The 26,132-nt window shown below is 43.8% G+C and overlaps 1 protein-coding gene and 1 pseudogene across 2 annotated transcripts in view; one reads left to right on the top strand and one right to left on the bottom strand.

Moving 5' to 3' along the window:
• The window catches only part of LOC106572858 (hydroxysteroid dehydrogenase-like protein 2), a 51,014-nt pseudogene that overhangs the window by 22,155 nt on the left and 2,727 nt on the right, over positions 1–26,132 (bottom strand).
• LOC106572778 (polypyrimidine tract-binding protein 3) overlaps positions 9,104–26,132 on the top strand; it is a 121,336-nt gene continuing 104,307 nt past the window's right edge. For both annotated transcript variants that reach the window (XM_045694155.1, XM_045694149.1), the window contains exon 1: positions 9,104–9,369. The gene's annotated coding sequence lies outside the window, so the exon portion shown is untranslated. The remainder of the gene's footprint in view (positions 9,370–26,132) is intronic.

Here is a 26,132-nt window from a genome sequence, read left to right as displayed (position 1 = left end):
CATCAGCAGATGTCACTGTGCTATACAGAAAGCCAGCCTAAAACCCCAAACAGCAAGCAATGCAGATGTAGAAGCACGGTGGCTAGGAAAAACTCCCTAGAAAGGCCAGAACCTAGGAAGAAACCTAGAGAGGAACCAGGCTCTGAGGGGTGGCCAGTCCTCTACTGGCTGTACTGGGTAGAGCGGAACCAGGCTCTGAGGGGTGGCCAGTCCTCTTCTGGCTGTGCTGGGTAGAGAGGAACCAGGCTCTGAGGGGTGACCAGTCCTCTACTGGCTGTACTGGGTAGAGAGGAACCAGGCTCTGAGGGGTGGCCAGTCCTCTACTGGCTGTACTGGGTAGAGCGGAACCAGGCTCTGAGGGGTGGCCAGTCCTCTACTGGCTGTGCTGGGTAGAGAGGAACCAGGCTCTGAGAGGTGGCCAGTCCTCTACTGGCTGTGCCGGGTAGAGAGGAACCAGGCTCTGAGAGGTGGCCAGTCCTCTTCTGGCTGTGCCAGATTGTTCTTCAAGATGTTCAAACGATCATATATGACCAGCAGGGTCGAATAATAATCACAGTGGTTTTAGAGGGTGCAACAGGTCAGTACCTCTGGAGTAAATGTCATTTGGCTTTTCAAAGCAGATCATTCAGAGTTAGAGACGGCAGGTGCAGTAGAGAGAAAGAGAGAGAGAGAGAGAGAGAGAGAGAGACAGAGAGAGAGAGAGAGAGAGAGAGAGAGTTGAAATCAGCAGGTCCGGGACAAGGTAGCACGTCTGGTGAATAGGTCAGGGGTCCATAGCCGCAGGCAGAACAGTTGAAACTGGAGACAGCCAAGAGTCATCAGGCAAATCCTGAGGCATGGTCCTAGGGCTCAGGTCTTCTGAGAGGGGAGGGAGAGAGGGAGAGAGAGAGAATTAGAGGGAGCATATTTCAATTCACACAGGACACCAGATAAGACAGGAGAATTACACCAGATAACAGACTGACCCTAGCCCCCCGGCACATAGACTACTGCAGCATAGATACTGGAGGCTGAGACAGGTGGAGGTTGGGGGACACTGTGGCCCTGTCTGATGATACCCCCGGACAGGGCCAAACCAGGCAGGATATAACCCCACCCACTTTGCCAAAGCACAGCCCCCACACCACTAGAGGGATATCAACAGACCAGGCTGAGTATAGACCCCACATCACTAGAGGGATATCAACAGACCAGGCTGAGTATAGACCCCACACCACTAGAGGGATATCAACAGACCAGGCTGAGTATAGACCCCACACCACTAGAGGGATATCAACAGACCACCAGGCTGAGTATAGACCCCACACCACTAGAGGGATATCAACAGACCAGGCTGAGTATAGACCCCACACCACTAGAGGGATATCAACAGACCAGGCTGAGTATAGACCCCACACCACTAGAGGGATATCAACAGACCAGGCTGAGTATAGACCCCACACCACTAGAGGGATATCAACAGACCAGGCTGAGTATAGACCCCACACCACTAGAGGAATATCAACAGACCACCAGGCTGAGAATAGACCCCACACCACTAGAGGGATATCAACAGACCACCAGGCTGAGTATAGACCCCACACCACTAGAGGGATATCAACAGACCAGGCTGAGTATAGACCCCACACCACTAGAGGGATATCAACAGACCACCAGGCTGAGTATAGACCCCACACCACTAGAGGGATATCAACAGACCACCAGGCTGAGTATAGACCCCACACCACTAGAGGGATATCAACAGACCAGGCTGAGTATAGACCCCACACCACTAGAGGGATATCAACAGACCAGGCTGAGTATAGACCCCACACCACTAGAGGGATATCAACAGACCAGGCTGAGTATAGACCCCACACCACTAGAGGGATATCAACAGACCACCAGGCTGAGTATAGACCCCACACCACTAGAGGGATATCAACAGACCAGGCTGAGTATAGACCCCACACCACTAGAGGGATATCAACAGACCAGGCTGAGTATAGACCCCACACCGCTAGAGGGATATCAACAGACCAGGCTGAGTATAGACCCCACACCACTAGAGGGATATCAACAGACCACCAGGCTGAGTATAGACCCCACACCACTAGAGGGATATCAACAGACCACCGGGCTGAGTATAGACCCCACACCACTAGAGGGATATCAACAGACCAGGCTGAGTATAGACCCCACACCACTAGAGGGATATCAACAGACCAGGCTGAGTATAGACCCCACACCACTAGAGGGATATCAACAGACCAGGCTGAGTATAGACCCCACACCACTAGAGGGATATCAACAGACCAGGCTGAGTATAGACCCCACACCACTAGAGGGATATCAACAGACCAGGCTGAGTATAGACCCCACACCACTAGAGGGATATCAACAGACCAGGCTGAGTATAGACCCCACACCACTAGAGGAATATCAACAGACCACCAGGCTGAGAATAGACCCCACACCACTAGAGGGATATCAACAGACCACCAGGCTGAGTATAGACCCCACACCACTAGAGGGATATCAACAGACCAGGCTGAGTATAGACCCCACACCACTAGAGGGATATCAACAGACCACCAGGCTGAGTATAGACCCCACACCACTAGAGGGATATCAACAGACCACCAGGCTGAGTATAGACCCCACACCACTAGAGGGATATCAACAGACCAGGCTGAGTATAGACCCCACACCACTAGAGGGATATCAACAGACCAGGCTGAGTATAGACCCCACACCACTAGAGGGATATCAACAGACCAGGCTGAGTATAGACCCCACACCACTAGAGGGATATCAACAGACCACCAGGCTGAGTATAGACCCCACACCACTAGAGGGATATCAACAGACCAGGCTGAGTATAGACCCCACACCACTAGAGGGATATCAACAGACCAGGCTGAGTATAGACCCCACACCGCTAGAGGGATATCAACAGACCAGGCTGAGTATAGACCCCACACCACTAGAGGGATATCAACAGACCACCAGGCTGAGTATAGACCCCACACCACTAGAGGGATATCAACAGACCACCGGGCTGAGTATAGACCCCACACCACTAGAGGGATATCAACAGACCAGGCTGAGTATAGACCCCACACCACTAGAGGGATATCAACAGACCAGGCTGAGTATAGACCCCACACCACTAGAGGGATATCAACAGACCAGGCTGAGTATAGACCCCACACCACTAGAGGGATATCAACAGACCACCAGGCTGAGTATAGACCCCACACCACTAGAGGGATATCAACAGACCAGGCTGAGTATAGACCCCACACCACTAGAGGGATATCAACAGACCACCAGGCTGAGTATAGACCCCACACCACTAGAGGGATATCAACAGACCAGGCTGAGTATAGACCCCACACCACTAGAGGGATATCAACAGACCAGGCTGAGTATAGACCCCACACCACTAGAGGGATATCAACAGACCAGGCTGAGTATAGACCCCACACCACTAGAGGGATATCAACAGACCACCAGGCTGAGTATAGACCCCACACCACTAGAGGGATATCAACAGACCAGGCTGAGTATAGACCCCACACCACTAGAGGGATATCAACAGACCAGGCTGAGTATAGACCCCACACCACTAGAGGGATATCAACAGACCAGGCTGAGTATAGACCCCACACCACTAGAGGGATATCAACAGACCAGGCTGAGTATAGACCCCACACCACTAGAGGGATATCAACAGACCACCAGGCTGAGTATAGACCCCACACCACTAGAGGGATATCAACAGACCAGGCTGAGTATAGACCCCACACCACTAGATGGATATCAACAGACCAGGCTGAGTATAGACCCCACACCACTAGAGGGATATCAACAGACCAGGCTGAGTATAGACCCCACACCACTAGAGGGATATCAACAGACCAGGCTGAGTATAGACCCCACACCACTAGAGGGATATCAACAGACCAGGCTGAGTATAGACCCCACACCACTAGAGGGATATCAACAGACCAGGCTGAGTATAGACCCCACACCGCTAGAGGGATATCAACAGACCAGGCTGAGTATAGACCCCACACCACTAGAGGGATATCAACAGACCAGGCTGAGTATAGACCCCACACCACTAGAGGGATATCAACAGACCACCAACTTACCATCCTGAGACAAGGCTGAGTACAGCCCACGAAGATCTCCTCTACCGCACGAGTCTGAGGGGGCACAAAATGGGACAGGAAGATCACGTCTGTGACTCAACCCACTCAAGTGACACACCGCTCCTAGGGACGGCATGGAAGAGCACTAATAAGCCAGTGACTCAGCCCTGTAATAGGGTTAGAGGCAGAGAAACCCAGTGGAGAGAGGGGAACCGGCCAGGCAGAGACAGCAAGGGCGGTTCGTCGCTCCAGTGCCTTTCCGTTCACCATCACACCCCTGGGCCAGACTACCCTCAATCATAGGACCTACTGAAGAGATGAGTCTTCAGTAAAGACTTAAAGGTCGAGACCGAGTCTGAGTCTCTCACATGGATAGGCAGACCATTTCATAAAAATTGAGCTCTATTGGAGAAAGCCCTGCCTCCAGCTGTTTGCTTAGAAATTCTAGGGACAATAAGGAGGGCAATAAAGGAGGGCAATTTTGGGGCTTCACCATGTTTCATCGAAATGTACAGCTGTGTGTCGTTTGCATAGCAGTGAAAGTTGACATTGTGTTTCCAAATGACATCACCAAGAGGTAGAATATATAGTGGAAACAATAGTGGTCCTAAAACAGAGCCTTGAGGAACACTGAAACTTACAATTGATTTGACAGAGGACAAACCATCCACAGAGACAAACTGATATCTTTCAGACAGATGAGATCTAAACCAGGCATGAACGTGTCCATGTAGACCAATTAGGGTTTCCAATCTCTCCAAAAGAATGTGGTGATCGATGGTGTCAAAAGCAGCACTAAGGTCTAGGAGCACGAGGACAGATGCAGAGCCTTGGTCTGGCGCAATTAAAAGGTAATTTACCACCACGAGTGCAGTCTCAGTGCTATGATGCGGTCTAAAACCAGACTGAAGTGTTTCGTATACATTATTTGTCTTCAGGAAGGCTGCGCAACAAATCTTTCAAAAATTAGATATAGGCCGATAGTTTTTTACATTTTCCTGGTCAAGGTTTGGCTTTTTCAGAAGAGGCTTTATTACTGCCACTTTTAGTGAGTTTGGTTCACATCCGGAGGATAGAGAGCCGTTTATTATGTTCAACATAGGAGGGGAAAAGGGTCCAGTAGTTGGAAAATGGTCCAGAATGCAGCTTGAGGGTTTAGAGACCATTACTATTTTCCTGAATGTGTCAAGAGATAAAGGATTAAAAAACTTGAGTGTCTCCATTGATCCTAGGTCCTGGCAGTTCTGTGCAGACTCAGGACAACTGAGCTTTGGAGAAATACGCAGATTGAAAAAGGAGTCCGTAATTTGCTTTCTAATGATCATTATGTCCGTAATTTCCGTAATGAAGAAGTTCATGAATTCATGAAAGCCATATTCTCTTGGGGAATGCTGTTTTTTTAGCTAGCTTTGTGACAGTATCAAAAATACATTTTAGATTGTTCTTATTCTCCTCAATTAGGTTGGAAAAATAGGATGATCGAGTAGCAGTGAGGGCTCTTCGATACTGCACGGTACTGTCTTTCCAAGCTAGTCGGAAGACTTCCAGTTTGGTGTGGCGCCATTTCCGTTCCAATTTTCTGGATGCTTGCTTCAGGGCTCGGGTATTTTCTGGAAGCTTCAGGGCTCGGGTATTTTCTGGAAGCTTTAGGGCTCGGGTATTTTCTGGAAGCTTCAGGGCTCAAGTATTTTCTGGAAGCTTCAGGGCTCAGGTATTTTCTGGAAGCTTCAGGGCTCAGGTATTTTTTGGAAGCTTCAGGGCTCTGGTATTTTCTGGAAGCTTCAGGGCTCGGGTATTTTCTGGAAGCTTCAGGGCTCGGGTATTTTCTGTATACCATGGCGCTAGTTTCTTGTGACAAATGTTTTTTATTTTTGGGGTGCAACTGCATCTTGGGTATTACGCTGGGTTAAATTTCGATCTTCAGCTAGGTGGTTAAACGATTTTTGTACTCCGACGTCCTTGGGTAGGTGGAGAGAGTCTGGAAGGGCATCTAGGAATCTTTGGGTTGTCCGTGAATTTATAGCACGGCTTTATGATGATCCTTGGTTGAGGTCTGAGCAGATTATTTGTTGCGATGGCAAAAGTTATAAAATGGTTGTCCGATAGTCCAGGATTATGTGGAAAAACATTAAGATCCACAACATTTATTCCATGGGACTAAACTAGGTCCAGAGTATGACTGTGGCAGTGAGTAGGTCCAGAGACATGTTGCACAAAACCCACTGAGTCGATGATGGCTTCGAAAGCCTTTTGGAGTGGGTCTGTGGACTTTTCCATGTGAATATTGAAGTCACCAAAAATGTGAATATTTTCTGCCATGACTACAAGGTCCGATAGGAATTCAGGGAACTCAGTGAGGAACGCTGTATATGGCCCAGGAGGCCTGTAAACAGTAGCTATAAAAAGTGATTGAGTAGGCTGCATAGATTTCATGACTAGAAGCTCAAAGGACAAAAACACAGTAATTTCATTTTTTGTAAATTGAAATTTGCTGTCGTAAATGCTGTCGAAAATGCTGTCGTAAACGCTGCCGTAAATGTTAGGTTTAGGGGTTTGGGAAAACAGGATTTTGAATGGGAATCCTGTAGGCTATATTAAACCTGTTAGGGCTAGGGGGCAGTATTGACACGGCTGGATAAAAAACATACCTGATTTAATCTGGTTACCACTCCTACCCAGTAACTAGAATATGCATATACTTATTACATATGGATAGAAAACACCCTAAATTTTCTAAAACTGTTTGAATGGTGTCTGTGAGTATAACAGAACTCAAATGGCAGGTCAAAACCTGAGAGATTCCTTTACAGGAAGTGGCCTGTCTGACCATTTCTTGAACTTCTTTTCCATCTCTATCTTTTACTAAGGATCTCTGCTCTAACGTGACACTTCCCACGTCGTCCATAGGCGCTCAGAGCCCGGGAAAAAACAGAATGTCGTCATCCCAGCCCCAGGCTGAAACACATTATCGCCTTTCTCAAGTGGCCGATCAAGGGACACTGGGCTTAGGCGCGTGACCCGACCGCCCCCGCCTTTGGGATTTTTTCCTCTGTTTGCCGAAAAGGAGATTCCCTGTCGGAATATTATCGCTTTTCTACGAGAAAAATTGCGTAAAAATTGATTTTAAACAGCGGTTGACATGCTTCGAAGTACGGTAATGGAATATTTAGAATTTTATTGTCACGAATTGCGCCATGCGCGCGACACTTCTTTACTATTTCGGATAGTGTCTGGAACGCACGAACAAAACGCCGCTATTCGGATATAACGATGGATTATTTTGGACCAAACCAACATTTGTTATTGAAGTAGCAGTCCTGGGTGTGCATTCTGACGAAGACAACAAAAGGTAATCAAACTTTTATAATAGTAAACCTGATATTGGTAAGTGCTAAACTTGCCGGGTGTCTAAATAGCGAGCCCGTGATGCCTGGGCTATGTACTTAGAATATTGCAAAATGTGCTTTCACCAAAAAGCTATTTTAAAATCGGACATATCGAGTGCATAGAGGAGGTCTGTATCTATAATTCTTAAAATAATTGTTATGCTTTTTGTGAACGTTTATCGTGAGTAATTTAGTAAAATGTTAGCGAATTCCCCGGAAGTTTGCGGGGGTATGCTAGTTCTGAACGTCACATGCTAATGTAAAAAGCTGGTTTTTGATATAAATATGAACTTGATTGAACAAAACATGCATGTATTGTATAACATAATGTCCTAGGGTTGTCATCTGATGAAGATCATCAAAGGTGAGTGCTGCATTTAGCTGTCTTCTGGGTTTTGGTGACATTATATGCTGGCTTGAAAAATGGGTGTCTGATTATTTCTGGCTTGGTACTCTGCTGACATAATCTAATGTTTTGCTTTCGTTGTAAAGCCTTTTTGAAATCGGACAGTGTGGTTAGATTAACGAGAGTCTTGTCTTTAAATAGCTGTAAAATAGTCATATGTTTGAGAAATTGAAGTAATAGGATTTTTAATGTTTTGAAAATTGCGCCAATGGCTGCAAGTGGCTGTAATGCAGTCCTCTGATGTCAATGAATATCAAATGCATTACTCTTGACCATGTGATGTGGACACACACACACACACACACACACACACACACACACACACACACACACACACACACACACACACACACACACACACACACACAGAGAGAGAGGGTGAGAGAGAGAAAGAGAGTGACATAGGGGGCAGTAGAATGTTAGGAACTAGTTTTCCCTTGTATTTGAGTAATGTTTTAATTACATAGCCTATGTATACAAGACTTCAGTCTTTCTAGTCAGACTGGTGCAACAAGTTTGTACATGCTGCAGTCTCAGGGTGTTTTGGTAAGTGTGTGTGTGTGGGGGGGGGGGTTCATTAGTAAAACTAAAACAAGGACAATTCGGATAAGTGGGGACATTTCACCGGTCCCCACAAGGAAAAATGCTGTTTTAGGTTTAGGGTTACAATTAGGATTAGGTTTGGGTTTAAGTTTAGTTTAAGGTTAGGAAAAATAGGATTTTGAATGGGACTAAATTGTTTGGTCCCACAATGATAGTAAAATAAACATGTTTGTGTTAATTATTCTTTAAAACTGTATATGTTAAAGAATTTCTTTATTAAACCCCCCAAAAAACAAAAAGTGCTACGATTTCACGGTGTCTCTCATGGATAAATTAATGTGACCAATTAATTAAAGTGAGTCTTGGATCAGTGTGATCCATTAACTTAATGAATTAACACCTGCCATTGAACAAGATTATTCCTGTTGAACTAAGTGCTAGTCTGCAGCAGACATTCGACTAGAGTCCACTCTGTCCCTAGATGAGATCTCAGTCTTTATCGCTGACATGGCGGCACAGAGATATTCTATCCTAATTTCTATCCAAACTGTGTGCGCGGTGATGGCGCGCTAGGGCGCAGAGTGGTGTATACATGGATGTGCGTTCGTTGTTGTAAGTGACAAAGGTGTGTGTGTGTGTGTGTCTATGTTGGAGCTGCCTGAGAGGAGAGGCCATTTTGTACAGCGAGGCAGGCAGGCAAGGCGTCTGTACATGTCTGTGTATTTTCACGTCAGTTTATTAACAGGAAGCGTGCCATTGTGCGTATGAGAGTGAACATTTCAGTGTTGGAGGGGCGCGATCTAGCTGAGCAGTAGTAACAACACCCAAACCGATGTCTTCACTTTCCTGAGCGTTCACTGTCCTTTCTACACTGTTTCCTCTGTGCAATGGATGGGTATGTTGTTTTTTTCTTTACAGTAATTGCCCATTACACAAACGCATGTAACATTTTTGCATAGCACCTCGCACTGTTTAATGTGTAGTGGAATTATAGTCACGGATAGAAAATGTAGAGAATTGAACGCAGGAAGGGGGGGAAGGGGGGCGCAAACAAGCCCCTCTCGCAGCCTAAACCTAACCTTCTTTTAAGTGTTCACATAGCTTTATTGGTCTTATTCTATTCAGTTAAGGACTTCAGGTCACTGAAATAAACTATAGATTAGAGAGACCATCTCTGTGTGTATGCGCAGGGACGTTTGCTTGTTCATTATCTAGACTTGACTTAATAAAGTAATAGAAAATAGCCCGTTTTTTCCTTCGCTTGTTGAGTTAGTTGCCAACGCTTTTTCTATTGTCTGTACTCTCGCATGATATGTGTCATTACTGTAAGTAATGGAGTATCGTCACACATGGCCAGTAAAAGTCCCAAATGAAGACATTAGATGAAGATATGCTGCCATTTTAAGATATGTAAGGGGCGTTTCTTTCTTCGCGAAAACAACAGAGGCTCTGATACACACACTAACCTAAAGCATCATTTTCACAATATGTACAACTACTTTCAACAGAATCATCTTCAAGTGAAATGAGGTTATTTAAACATAGATATACATGATATCAGAGCTGTTTTAATAACAGCGGAATATGAGCTACTGTAAATCATTGTTTACTACTGGTGTGCGTGGGAAAATAACGGCATGTGGGCGGTGGGCTGGTCGATACATTTATAACATCTTCCTCCTACAACATTTTCAGACAATTATTATTTTCAGATACATTTGTTCCATATGCTCAACTATCTAACAGGTGTATCGGCGTTGGGCTGCAGACATGAACACAGATATTCATGTTATAACTTAGTTATAACATGTCATGAAACCGTCATAGCCTATGACGCGTTATTATTATTTTTTTGTATCTTTTTTTTTTTTTGCCTATAAACTAACTTGCAACTGGTGACCATAATTGTGCAGTTTGGTTCGCCAATTTGTAGCATTTCATTTGTCTATGCCACCTCCAAGTTGTCATGGTGTGCCACGCTGCCTGCCTTCTGTTCTGAAACAAAAGACAACGTTGTGTCGCTGCTGAACTGTCCGCTCCGTCTCCTTCTCTAAGTTCATCTAACAAATACAGTCTAACGACGTTTAACTAACTAACCACTTAGTTACTTAGTTGGGGCTTCGTGTAGGATATGGATATACAAGTAGCGTGAGATATAGTGGATGATGTGTGTTGTGGGGATTTCCGTGCGTGTACACACCACATCTCTACAGTAACTGTCAGTGATAAGACAGGCTCTTCTGTTGGCGTGGAAACTGTTTGCCACATCACCTCGTCTTGCTGTGAACCAGAACACAACAGCTGTCCTACTGTTGATGAACGTGTGACCAGAACACGGACCAGGTTTCTATCGAACCGTTTTATGCGGTAAAGGAGGCCTCCATGTCGGATAAAACATGTCATCACAGGGCCTGATAGAAACACAACATTTTATCCGTAAACTTTCAACATTTTACGAAAAAAAAACGAAATACGCTCGACAAAGGTGGGATGTTTTTGTGTCGGTAAAATTAATTATGCAAGAAATGTCGATGGAAACGTTTTTTTTTTATACGCGGATATTGATATAACATAGGACATGTTGTGTTCCTGACCACTGCGACTCGTCGGGAAAGCAGGCAGTTTATTAGGCTACAGATGAAATAAGTTATGAACTTTACAAGGTGGTGAAAGTACAAGATGATCAGCATGGTGCTGCTTTCCAATAAATATCCAGGGTCTTATTCTGGTGACGTGAACATCAATGCTCCACTGCCTGTTTCACAAATACAAATAACATCTCTCTTTTGTCCGTTATAATCTCATCATGTATGTTTGGTTAGAGGACACATGCGATGGAAACCCATTTAACCTGTATTTCTTTATTCAGTACATGGGAATTTTACCTCAACATTTATATATAATTGAAGTTAGAAGTTTACATACACCTTAGCCAAATACATTTAAACTCAGTTTTTCACAATTCCTGACATTTTAATCCTAGTAAAAATTCCCTGTATTAGGGCAGTTAGGATCACCACTTTATTTTAAGAATGTGAAATGTCAGAATAATAGTAGAGAGAATGATTTATTTCAGCTTTTATTTCGTTCATCACATTCCCAGTGGGTCAGAAGTTTACATACACTCAATTAGTATTTGGTAGCATTACCTTTAAATTGTTTAACTTGGGTCAAACGTTTCGGGTAGCCTTCCACAAGCTTCCCACAATAAGTTGGGTGTATTTTGGCCCATTCCTCCTGACAGAGCTGGTGTAACTGAGTCAGGTTTGTAGGCCTCCTTGCTCGCACACACTTTTTCAGTTCTGCCCACACATTTTCTATAGGATTGAGGTCAGGGCTTTGTGATGGCCACTCCAATACCTTGACTTTGTTGTCCTTAAGCCATTTTGCCACAACTTTGGAAGTATGCTTGGGGTCATTGTGCATTTGGAAGACCCATTTGTGACCAAGCTTTAAACTTCCTGACTGATGTCTTGAGATGTTGCTTCAATATATCCACATAATTTTCCATCCTCATGATGCCATCTGTTTTGTGAAGTGCACCAGTCCCTCCTGCAGCAAAGCACCCCCACAACATGATGCTGCCACCCCCGTGCTTCACGGTTGGGATGGTGTTCTTCGTCTTGCAAGCGTCCCCCTTCTCCCTCCAAACATAACGATGGTCATTATGGCCAAACAGTTCTATTTTTGTTTCATCAGACCAGAGGACATTTCTCCAAAAAGTATGATCTTTGTCCCCATCTGCAGTTGCAAACCGTAGTCTGGCTTTTTTTATGGCGGTTTTGGAGCAGTGGCTTCTTCCTTGCCGAGCGGCCTTTCAGTTTATGTCAATATAGGACTCGTTTTACTGTGGATATAGATACTTTTGTACCTGTTTCCTCCAGCATCTTCACAAGGTCCTTTGCTGTTGTTCTGGGATTGATTTGCACTTTTCGCACCAAAGTACGTTAATCTCTAGGAGACAGAACGCGTCTCCTTCCTGAGCGGTATGGCGGCTGCGTGGTCCCATGGTGTTTATACTTGCGTACTCTTGTTTGTACAGATAAACGTGGTACCTTCAGGCGTTTGGAAATTGCTCCCAAGGATGAACCAGACAAATTATTTTCTGAGGTCTTGGCTGATTTCTTTTGATTTTCCCATGATGTCAAGCAAAGAGGCACTGAGTTTGAAGGTAGGCCTTGAAATACATCCACAGGTACACCTCCAATTGACTCAAATTATGTCAATTAGCCTATCAGAAGCTTCTAAAGCCATGACATCATTTTCTGGAATTTTCCAAGCTGTTTAAAGGCACAGTCAACTTAATGTATGTAAACTTCTGACCCACTGAAATTGTGATACAGTGAATTATAAGTGAAATAATCTGTCTGTAAACAATTGTTGGAAAAATTCCTTGTGTCATGCACAAAGTAGATGTCCTAACCGACTTGCCAAAACTATAGTTTGTTAACAAGAAATCTATGGAGTGGTTGAAAAATGAGTTTTAATGACTCCAACCTTAGTGTATGTAAACTTCCTACCTCAACTGTATCTCTGTGCACTAGGCTACATCACCACGCATATCCTTTTATCCACAGCAGGTCTATTTTATGGAAACTTTTGGAGAATGCGCATATTGTTTTTATGTGGATTATAGAATATTCACATGGAAATCAGTCACCAATTGGATGTAAACCTAGCTATAGTGATAACAAATACATTAATCAAGAAGTTGTTTATGACATGGGGAAATAGGCCAAAGTGATATGTGTGTTTGCTGAACACACTGCCAATGGTAGGCGTTTAACCCAACATATTTGCACAGTGGTGAAAAAGTACGATATTTTCATACTTGAGTAAAAGTAAAGAGAGTTTAAATGCATTTGGCTAAGGTGTATGTAAACTTCCGACTTCAACTGTACATGTAGGTCGGGGTAAAGTGACTATGCATAGATAATAAACACTGAATAGCTGGGGTAGCCGTTTGATTAGCTTTTAAAAAGTATTTTTGGACCTCGACTTGGCGCTTCGGTACCGCTTGCCGTGCTGTAGCAGAGAGAACAATCTATGACTAAGTTGGCTGGAGTCTTTGGCAATATTTAGGGCCTTCTTCTGACACCGCCTGGTATAGAGGTCCTGGATGGCAGGAAGCTTGGCCCCAGTGATTTACTGGGCCGTACGCACTACCCTCTGTAGCGCCTTGCGGTCGGATGCATAGCAGTTGCTATACCAGGCGGTGATGCAACCAGTCAGGATGCTCTCGATGGTGCAGCTGTATACATTTTTGAGGATCTGAGGACCCATGCCAACCTTAATAGAAAATGGCTCAAGTAAAAAGGAATGTCACTGAGTAAAATACTACTTGAGTAAAAGTCTAAAATAATCTGGTTTTAAGTGTACGTAAGTACAGCGGTGGAAAAAGTACTCAATTGTCATACTTGAGTAAAAGTAAAGGCTGTACATGAATCAAATTCCTTGTAAAGCAAACATGACGGCACGATTTTCTTGTTTACGGACAGTCAGGGGCACACTCCAACACTTGGACATCATTTATAAATACAGTATTTGTGTACATACTTTCTTTAGCAATGTAGTGGAGTAAAAGTAAAAGTTGACAAAAATATAAATAGCAAAGTACAGATACAGACAAAAACGACTTCAGTAGTACTTTGAAGTATTTTCCACCACTGTATTTGCACCAAATGTTGAACCATGAATGATGAGACTAGTTTTTGGTTCAGTTCCCTTTCGCCCTGTCTTGTTTATTAAATCTGAAAACTCATCTCATACAGGGATTTTCAGTGTTTTAGTAATTATGAATTATAAATGGTCTACTGTGTGTTTCCTTTACGCAACCTACAGCAATGCTGATAAGAATTAAGTATTTGTCACTGTCCAATGGACCTGTTGCAATAGCAAGGTCTGTCCAATGGGCCTGCTGCAATAGCAAGGTCTGTCCAATGGACCTGCTGCAATAGCAAGGTCTGTCCAATGGACCTGCTGCAATAGCAAGGTCTGTCCAATGGACCTGCTGCAATAGCAAGGTCTGTCCAATGGGCCTGCTGCAATAGCAAGGTCTGTCCAGTGGACCTGTTGCAATAGCAAGGTCTGTCCAATGGACCTGTTGCAATAGCAAGGTCTGTACAATGGACCTGCTGCAATAGCAAGGTCTGTCCAATGGACCTGCTGCAATAGCAAGGTCTGTCCAATGGACCTGCTGCAATAGCAAGGTCTGTCCAATGGACCTGTTGCAATAGCAAGGTCTGTCCAATCGACCTGTTGCAATAGCAAGGTCTGTCCAATGGACCTGCTGCAATAGCAAGGTCTGTCCAATGGGCCTGCTGCAATAGAGCAGGTTTATTGCTATCAGGAATCGCTTTTGACAAACTGTTTTCGTAGTCAATCACCCTACACACTAGACCCTACACACTAGACCTACTCACTAGACCCTACACACTAGACCCTACACACTAGACCCTACACACTAGACCCTACACACTAGACCCTACACACTAAACCCTACACACTAGACCCTACACACTAGACCTACATACTAGACCCTACACACTAGACCCTACACACTAGACCCTACACACTAAACTCTACACACTAAACCCTACACACTAGACCCTACACACTAGACCTACACACTAAACTCTACACACTAAACCCTACACACTAGACCTACACACTAGACCTTATGAGATGGATGAGGCAAAAGAGATGGAAAATAGGTCTGGCTGTACCACGAATGGCAAACGTACTTCAAATTGAAAAATCATGTGACTAAATTGAATAAAAATACATTTTGGGTTATTATTATTTACTGAATCAGATGTCTTAATGATTTTTTCATTGGCAAAATTAGCAAACTTAGGCATGACATGCCAGCAATAAACGCTGACACTACACATCCAAGTATATCTGACCAAATTATAAAAGACAAGCATTGTAATTTTGAATTCCGTAAAGTAAGTGTGGAAGAGGAGAAAACATTATTGTTGTCTTTCAACAATGACAAGCCACCAGGGTCTGACAACATGGATGGAAAAGTACTGAGGATATTAGTGGACGATATTGCCACCCCTATTTGCCATATCTTCAATTTAAGTCTACTAAAAAGTGTGTTGCCCTCAGGCCTGGAGAGAAGCTAGTTATTCCCCTACCTAAGAATAGTAAAGCCCACTTTTAATTTGTTGAAATTTTATTTACCCCTTTTTCTCTCCAATTTCGTGGTTTCCAATTGGTAGTTACAGTCTTGTCTCATCGCTGCAACTCCCGTACGGACTCAGGAGAGGCGAAGGTCGAGAGCCGTTCGTCCTCCGAAACACAACCCAAAAACACAACCAAGCTGCACTGCTTCTTAACACAATGCCCACTTAACCCGGAAGCCAGCCGCACCAATGTGTCGGAGGAAACACCGCACACCTGGCGACCGTGTCAGCGTGCACTGCGGCCGGCCCGCCACAGGAGTTGTTAGTGTGCAATGGGACAAGGACATCCCTGCTGGCCAAACTCTCCCCTAACCCGGATGATGCTGGGACAATTGTGCACTGCCCCATGGGTCTCCCGGTCACGGCCGGCTGCGACAGAGCCTGGACTCGAACCCAGAATCTCTAGTGGCACAGCTAGCACTGCGATGCAGTACCTTAGACCACTGCACCACTCAGGAGGCTCAGTAAAGCCCCCTTTATTGGCTCAAATAGTCGACCAATCAGCCTGTTACCAACAGTTTAGTAAACTTTTAGAAAAAATTGTGTTTGACAACAGACTTTCAGCACGCTTATAGGGAAAGACATTCAACAAGCACAGCACTTACACAAATGACTGATTATTGGCTGAGAGAAATTGATGATAAAAATATTGTGGGGGCTGTTTTGTTAGACATCAGTGCGGCTTTTGACATTATAGATCATAGTCTGTTGCTGAAAAAAACGTATGTGTTATGGCTTAAGACTTACCTGTCTAACAGAACACAGAGGGCGTTCTTTAATAGAAGCCTCTACAACAAAATCCAGGTAGAATCAGGAATTCCACAGGGCAGTGGTCTAGGACCCTTACTTTTTCTCAATCTTTACTAACGACATGCCAACCAGCTCCAACTAAACCAGGGCTCATATAGAAATAATATGTTTGCATTTTTACTGAGCTGAATACATATGATGCAAGCAGGCGTCAAATGTTAGCACACCTGGATACTCATGCTGAAATTGGCTTTCAAGCAATGTGAACATAAAGTACAATAATCTAATATCTACCATTCACTCATATATAATTGTTATACATTCGTAAGCACAAAATGAGCAGTATTGCAGCTCTGTCTGCAGCCAGCACACTATTAGAATAGGCTAATATTTATTTAACACCCTTTTTAATATGATTTAAATGCAAGATTTTGTTTAATGTGTAAATGGTGATGAGTCCAGTCCAGGTCTATGGTACAGTCACTGCCATCAACACTCTCTTATCAAAACATTATGACATAAGTTATCCATTAAATTACTTTGTTGTTGATACAATGTGTGTGTCCCAATGGAACCCTATTCCCTTTGTAGTGCACCGCTTCTGAACAATGGGCCCTGGTCAAAAGTAGTACACTACAAAGGGAATCGGTTGCCATTTGGGACATGGTTATGTGAAAATGCAGACATATCAACAGGAGATCCATCTGTAACTTACCAACATGTGTCTCACTGCTTGAACATGGCAGCATGAATAACGTCAATAAAAACCTCCTGGCATTTCACATAATACATATTATCAGACATCAGGTAAATCTGTTGGTTTATAACTGTAATTCCCGGACGCAGGAAACCTGTTGGCTAATAACTGTGATTCCTGGACGCAGGAAACCTGTTGGTTTATAACTGTGATTCCCAGACACAGGAAACCTGTTGGTTTATAACTGATTCCCAGACACAGGAAACCTGTTGGCTTATAACTGTGATTCCTGGACGCAGGAAACCTGTTGGCTAATAACTGTGATTCCTGGACGCAGGAAACCTGTTGGCTAATAACTGTGATTCCTGGACGCAGGAAACCTGTTGGTTTATAACTGTGATTCCCAGACACAGGAAACCTGTTGGTTTATAACTGATTCCCAGACACAGGAAACCTGTTGGCTTATAACTGTGATTCCTGGACGCAGGAAACCTGTTGGCTAATAACTGTGATTCCTGGACGCAGGAAACCTGTTGGCTAATAACTGTGATTCCTGGACGCAGGAAACCTGTTGGCTAATAACTGTGATTCCTGGACGCAGTAAACCTGTTGGTTTATAACTGTGATTCCCAGACACAGGAAACCTGTTGGCTTATAACTGATTCCCAGACACAGGAAACCTGTTGGCTTATAACTGTGATTCCCGGACGCAGGAAACCTGTTGGTTTATAACTGTGATTCCCGGACGCAGGAAACCTGTTGGTTTATAACCCTGATTCCCGGACGTAGTAATCACATACACATACTGAACACTACTGCAAGTCGTTTTGGATGGAAAGCACCTGTTATGTGGCATAGGCCTATATTCATTTATTATTATAATATGAATTTAATTTATTTTATCCTCTGTTTGGAGAACAATGTACAAATCCCCAAATTGAGGTCCTTAACCTGTATTCTTGTCACAGATTTCTTCGTCTTCTGACGATAATGCGAAATCGTCATCGGAAAAGGTAGACCAATACGCAGCAGGTGTGCAGTTGTTCATTTTGAACATTTAATTAAATCAACACGAATACAAAAACAACAAACAAGAAAACGAACGATAAACTGACAGTCTGGTACCTGGCACTAGGCTCAACACAGAACAATCACCCACCAATCACACACACAAACACACCCTAATATATGGGACTCTCAATCAAAGGCAGATAGACAACACCTGCCTTCAACTGAGAGTCCCAACCCCAATTAACCAAACATAGAAACACACACACCAGACTAACCATAGAATACAAACACATAGACCATCAACCAAAAACCCGGAAATACTAAATCAAACACCCTTTACACAAACACACCACCCCGAACCACATAAAACAAATACCCTCTGCCACGTCCTGACCAAACTACAAAACAATTAACCTTATACTGGCCAGGACGTGACAATTCTGAATGTCCTGTTCCACATAAACATTAACTAAAATGCTATACAACACCATCTGATGTGGATGTCAAATATACTAACTCTCTCCACTTAAACTTGTAAGACTAGCTACCTTCTTTGTAGCCGTTGTACAGTATTTTCTTATAGAATCATCAACACCTGCCTTTCTTTCCTGGGAGGGTGAGAAGATATGCAGTGGTGATTGGAACACTGTCTTTAAATTCAGAACTATTTGAAGAAGACGGGATTAGAATAAACACAAATGTAACATCCGCTTGGTTTCCTTGGTTCTGTCCGTGGAGTGAACTTGCTCTACGTGTGTTTTGCAGTATGTTAAATGGCAAATGCATATAAACTCAGCAACAAAAAAAAGTGTGTAAATATTTGTATGAACATAACAAGATTCAACAACTGAGACATAAACTGAACAAGTTCCACAGACATGTGACTAACAGAAATGGAATAATATGTCCCTGAACAAAGGGTGGGTCAAAATCAAAAGTAACAGTCAGTATCTGGTGTGGCCACCAGCTGCATTAAGTACTGCAGTGCATGTCCTCCTCATGGACTGCACCAGATTTGCCAGTTCTTGCTGTGAGATGTTACCCCACTCTTCCACCAAGGCACCTGCAAGTTCCCAGACATTTCTGGGGGGAATGGCCCTAGCTCTCACCCTCCGATCCAACAGGTCCCAGACGTGCTCAATGGGATTGAGGTCCGGGCTCTTCGTTGGCCATGGCAGAACACTGACATTCCTGTCTTGCAGGAAATTATGCACAGAACGATCAGTATGGCTGGTGGCATTGTCATGCTGGAGAGTCATGTCAGGATGAGCCTGCAGGAAGGGCACCACATGAGAGAGGAGGATGTCTTCCCTATAACGCACGCCGTTGAGATTGCCTGCAATGACAAGTTCAGTCCGATGATGCTGTGGACTCACTGCCCCAGACCATGACGGACGCTCCACCTCCAAATCAAATTAAATGTATTTATATAGCTCTTCTTACATCAGCTGATATCTCAAAGTGCTGTACAGAAACCCAGCCTAAAACCCCAAACAGCAAGCAATGCAGGTGTAGAAGCAAATTGATCCTGCTCCAGAGTACAGGCCTCAGTGTACCTCTCATTCCTTCGACGATAAACGCGAATCTGACCATCACGCCTGGTGAGACAAAACCGCAACCCGTCAGTGAAGAGCACTTTTTGCTAGTCCTGTCTGGTCCAGCGACGGTGGGTTTGTGCCCATAGGCGACGTTGTTTCCGGTGATGTCTGGTGAGGACCTGCCATACAACAGGCCTACAAGCCCTCAGTCCAGCCTCTCTCAGCCTATTGCGGACAGTCTGAACACTGATGGAGGGATTGTGCGTTCCTGGTGTAACTCTGGCAGTTGTTGTTGTCATCCTGTACCTGTCCCACAGGTGTGATGTTCGGATGTACCAATCCTGTACAGGTGTTGTTACACGTGGTCTGCCGCTGCGAGGATGATCAGCTGTCCGTCCTGTCTCCCTGTAGTGCTGTCTTAGGCGTCTCACAGTACAGACATTGCAATTTATTGCCCTGGCCACATCTGCAGTCCTCATGCCTCCTTGCAGCATGCCTAAGGAACGTTCACACAGATGAGCAGGGACCCTGGGCATCTTTCTTTTGGTGTTTTTCAGAGTCAGTAGAAAGGCCTCTTTAGTGTCCTAAGTTTTCGTAACTGTGACCTTAATTGCCTACCGTCTGTAAGCTGTCAATGTCTTAGCGACCGTTCCACAGATGCATGCTCATTAATTGTTTATGGTTCATTGAACAAGCATGGGAAAACAGTGTTTAAACCCTTTACAATGAAGATCTGTGAAGTTATTTGGATTTTTACTAATTATCTTTGAAAGACAGGGTCCTGAAAAAGTGACGTTACTTTGAGTTTATATAGGAAATGCTGTGTCATTTGGGATGCAAATAGACCTGATTAGGGCCTGACATAGGCCCTATATCAGGCCCTATATCAGGCCATATATCAGGCCCTATATCAGGCCCTATATCAGGCCATATTTCAGGCCCTGTATCAGGCCATATATCAGGCCCTATATCAGGCCATATATCAGGCCATATATCAGGCCCTATATCAGACCCTATATCAGGCCATATATCAGGCCCTATATCAGACCCTATATCAGGCCATATATCAGGCCCTATATCAGGCCATATATCAGGCCATATATCAGACCCTATATCACGCCCTATATCACGCCCTATATCAGGCCCTATATCAGGCCATATATCAGGCCATATATCAGGCCCTATATCAGACCATATATCAGGCCATATATCAGGCCATATATCAGACCCTATATCAGGCCCTATATCAGGCCATTTATCAGACCCTATATCAGACCCTATATCAGGCCATATATCAGACCATATATCAGACCCTATATCAGGCCCTATATCAGGCCCTATATCAGGCCATATATCAGACCCTATATCAGGCCCTATATCAGACCCTATATCAGACCCTATATCAGACCCTATATCAGGCCCTATATCAGACCCTATATCAGGCCCTATATCAGGCCATATATCAGACCCTATATCAGGCCCTATATCAGGTCCTATATCAGGCCCTATATCAGGCCATATATCAGACCCTATATCAGACCCTATATCAGGCCCTCTATCAGGCCCTATATCAGACCCTATATCAGACCCTATATCAGGCCATATATCAGACCCTATATCAGGCCCTATATCAGGCCATATATCAGACCCTATATCAGACCCTATATCAGGCCCTATATCAGGCCATATATCAGACCCTATATCAGACCCTATATCAGGCCCTATATCAGACCCTATATCAGGCCCTATATCAGGTCCTATATCAGGCCCTATATCAGGCCCTATATCAGGCCATATATCAGACCCTATATCAGGCCCTATATCAGGCCCTATATCAGACCCTATATCAGACCCTATATCAGACCCTATATCAGGCCCTATATCAGGTCCTATATCAGGCCCTATATCAGGCCCTATATCAGACCCTATATCAGGCCCTATATCAGGCCCTATATCAGGCCATATATCAGGCCATATATCAGGCCCTATATCAGACCCTATATCAGGCCATATATCAGGCCCTATATCAGGCCATATATCAGGCCCTATATCAGACCCTATATCAGGCCATATATCAGACCCTATATCAGGCCCTATATCAGACCCTATATCAGACCCTATATCAGGCCCTATATCAGACCCTATATCAGGCCCTATATCAGGCCATATATCAGGCCCTATATCAGACCCTATATCAGACCCTATATCAGACCCTATATCAGGCCCTATATCAGGCCATATATCAGGCCCTATATCAGGCCCTATATCAGACCATATATCAGGCCATAGATCAGGCCCTATATCAGGCCATATATCAGGCCCTATATCAGACCCTATATCAGGCCATATATCAGACCCTATATCAGGCCCTATATCAGACCCTATATCAGACCCTATATCAGGCCATATATCAGACCCTATATCAGGCCCTATATCAGGCCCTATATCAGGCCATCTATCAGGCCCTATATCAGACCCTATATCAGGCCCTATATCAGACCCTATATCAGGCCATATATCAGGCCCTATATCAGGCCATATATCAGGCCCTATATCAGACCATATATCAGACCCTATATCAGACCCTATATCAGACCCTATATCAGGCCCTATATCAGGCCCTATATCAGACCCTATATCAGACCATATATCAGGCCCTATATCAGACCCTATATCAGACCCTATATCAGACCCTATATCAGACCCTATATCAGACCCTATATCAGGCCCTATATCAGACCCTATATCAGACCCTATATCAGACCCTATATCAGGCCCTATATCAGGCCCTATATCAGGCCCTATATCAGGCCCTATATCAGACCCTATATCAGGCCCTATATCAGACCCTATATCAGGCCCTATATCAGGCCCTATATCAGACCCTATATCAGACCCTATATCAGGCCCTATATCAGACCCTATATCAGGCCCTATATCAGGCCCTATATCAGGCCCTATATCAGGCCCTATATCAGGCCCTATATCAGACCCTATATCAGGCCCTATATCAGACCCTATATCAGGCCCTATATCAGGCCCTATATCAGACCCTATATCAGACCCTATATCAGGCCCTATATCAGACCCTATATCAGGCCCTATATCAGGCCCTATATCAGACCCTATATCAGACCCTATATCAGGCCCTATATCAGACCATATATCAGACCCTATATCAGACCCTATATCAGGCCCTATATCAGGCCCTATATCAGGCCCTATATCAGACCCTATATCAGGCCCTATATCAGACCCTATATCAGGCCCTACATATGAGCCTCCTATATCTTTCCTTTCTAAACAGACAGACCGGTATGGCCCAGTCACAGACCTGCATGTTTGTTGGGCCTGTAGAGACAGGAAGCTGCTGTGACTGTTTCCTGGTCTGTGTCTGTCTCTTCCTGGTTGGGCCAGGCAGGAAAGAGAGATGGAATGTGTCTGTCTCTTCCTGGTTGGTTGTCTGATGATGTGAGTCATCTGGGGTGCTGCTTTAGTTTCCTGCTCAGTGACATTGTTCCTGTAGGTGAATATACCTCTCAGATTCAACACAAACAACTAGACTAAAAAAAAGAGTCAATCAACATTACTCAACACAAAATGGTCAACCGAACAACATTATCTGATTACTCAACAGTAAATGAACATCTTTCCTCTGCCAGCCTTTAAAGCTTTTGCCATCGTGTTGGGAAAGATCGATGCTGCAAAGGGGCTGCTTTCTATGCTTGTATGACTGGTGTGTATTTTTTTCTTCTCAACAACAAAAAAAAAAAAGGAAGAGAGAAAATGTCAGTGTTTTTAGTCATTTTCCTATTTTGTTTTGCGACGATATCCAAAGACACCTGAAAGGTTTAAGGTTTTCTCTTTTCGATTGTCAAAACTGCATGTGGATGTCTCTGGGGTAAAACAAACAACATCACCATAGGCTATATGGACTGTGACAAACTGTGTTAGAATAGATTTTCTCAATAAAACAATGTTGACTGTGTGACAGAAGCTTTGGCATTTAGCTACTGTGCTCCTAGCATATTGTCAGTTTGGTCGTGTCAAAAGTAGTTCACTATATAGGGAATAGGGTGCCATTTGGGACACAGCCTGAGACATGACTGACTGGACTGACAGAGCAGCTGAGCGATAGGGAACACAGCCTGAAATATATATATTTTTATTTTTTCATTTAACCTTTATTTAACTCGGCAAGTCAGTTAAGAACAAATTATTATTTACAATGACGGCCTACCAAAAAGCAAAAGGTCTCCTGCGGGTACAGGGGGCCTGGGATTAAAAATACAAATAAATGTAATAAAAATATAGGACTAAACCCACATCACGACAAGAGAGACAACACAACACTACATAAAGAGAGACCTAAGACAACAACACAGCATGGCAGCAACACATGGCAACACAGCATGGTAGCAACACAATATGACAACACAGCATGGCAGCAACACATGACAACAACATGGTAGCAACACAACATGACAACAACATGGTAGCAACACAACATGACAACACAACATGGTAGCAACACAACGTGACAACAACATGGTAGCAACACAACATGACAACAACATGGTAGCAACACAACGTGACAACAACATGGTAGCAACACAACGTGACAACAACATGGTAGCAACACAACGTGACAACAACATGGTAGCAGCACAACGTGACAACAACATGGTAGCAACACAACGTGACAACAACATGGTAGCAACACAACGTGACAACAACATGGTAGCAGCACAACGTGACAACAACATGGTAGAAACACAACGTGACAACAACATGGTAGCAGCACAACGTGACAACAACATGGTAGCAACACAACGTGACAACAACATGGTAGCAGAGCAGCTGAACGTTACGGGACTGGTTGACAGGGAAATGTGTTCTCTCTGTCATTTTTTTATTTTCTCCTCACACTTTCTTTCTCGTGACCATGTCCTTTTGCCTTGGTTTGGTGGTTAATTCTGTGAAGAATGTCACGATCATATGACTGTGAAATCTTGTAGTTTCTCTCTCTCTCTCTCTCCGTGTCATAGCAGCCAAGTTCTCAAGCTTTCTTTCTATGCTTTGAATCTACCTGGTCATGAACACACACACACACACACACACACACACACACACACACACACACACACACACACACACACACACACACACACAGACTTATTTATACAATGTTATTATTTGTTATTATTCTGGAACAACACAAACACATCATTATGTAAATACTTACATGGAATACTTCTGTATTCAGACACCACTACTCCACGATGTGTTTCTACTACTCCACGATGTGTTTCTACTACTCCACGATGTGTTTCTACTACTCCATGATGTGTTTCTACTACTCCACGATGTGTTTCTACTACTCCACGATGTGTTTCTACTACTCCATGATGTGTTTCTACTACTCCATGATGTGTTTCTACTACTCCATGATGTGTTTCTACTACTCCATGTTGTGTTTCTACTACTCCATGATGTGTTTCTACTACTCCATGATGTGTTTCTACTACTCCATGTTGTGTTTCTACTACTCCATGTTGTGTTTCTACTACTCCATGATGTGTTCTACTACTCCATGTGTTTCTACTACTCCATGATGTGTTTCTACTACTCCTTGTGTTTCTACTACTCCATGTTGTGTTTCTACTACTCCATGATGTGTTTCTACTACTCCATGATGTGTTTCTACTACTCCATCTTGTGTTTCTACTACTCCATCTTGTGTTTCTACTACTCCATGATGTGTTTCTACTACTCCTTGTGTTTCTACTACTCCATGTGTTTCTACTACTCCATGATGTGTTTCTACTACTCCATGTGTTTCTACTACTCCATGATGTGTTTCTACTACTCCACGATGTGTTTCTACTACTCCATGTTATGTTTCTACTACTCCATGTTGTGTTTCTACTACTCCATGTGTTTCTACTACTCCATGTTGTGTTTCTACTACTCCATGATGTGTTTCTACTACTCCATGTTGTGTTTCTACTACTCCATGATGTGTTTCTACTACTCCATGTTGTGTTTCTACTACTCCATGATGTGTTTCTACTACTCCATCTTGTGTTTCTACTACTCCATGTTGTGTTTCTAATACTCCATCTTGTGTTTCTACTACTCCTTGTGTTTCTAATACTCCATCTTGTGTTTCTACTACTCCACGATGTGTTTCTACTACTCCACGATGTGTTTCTACTACTCCATGTTGTGTTTCTAATACTCCATCTTGTGTTTCTACTACTCCATGATGTGTTTCTACTACTCCATGATGTGTTTCTACTACTCCTTGTGTTTCTACATTTACATTTAACATTTAAGTCATTTAGCAGACGCTCTTATCCAGAGCGACTTACAAATTGGTGCATTCACCTTATAATATCCAGTGGAACAACCACTTTACAATAGTGCATCTAAATCTTTTAGGGGGGGGGGTTAGAAGGATTACTTT

The sequence above is a fragment of the Salmo salar genome, chromosome ssa01 (genome assembly GCF_905237065.1).
Source record: "Salmo salar chromosome ssa01, Ssal_v3.1, whole genome shotgun sequence".
In the NCBI taxonomy this organism is placed as follows: Eukaryota; Metazoa; Chordata; class Actinopteri; order Salmoniformes; family Salmonidae; genus Salmo; species Salmo salar.
The sequence above is the reverse complement of the archived record's forward strand: the minus strand, read 5'-3'. Positions and strand labels throughout refer to the sequence as shown.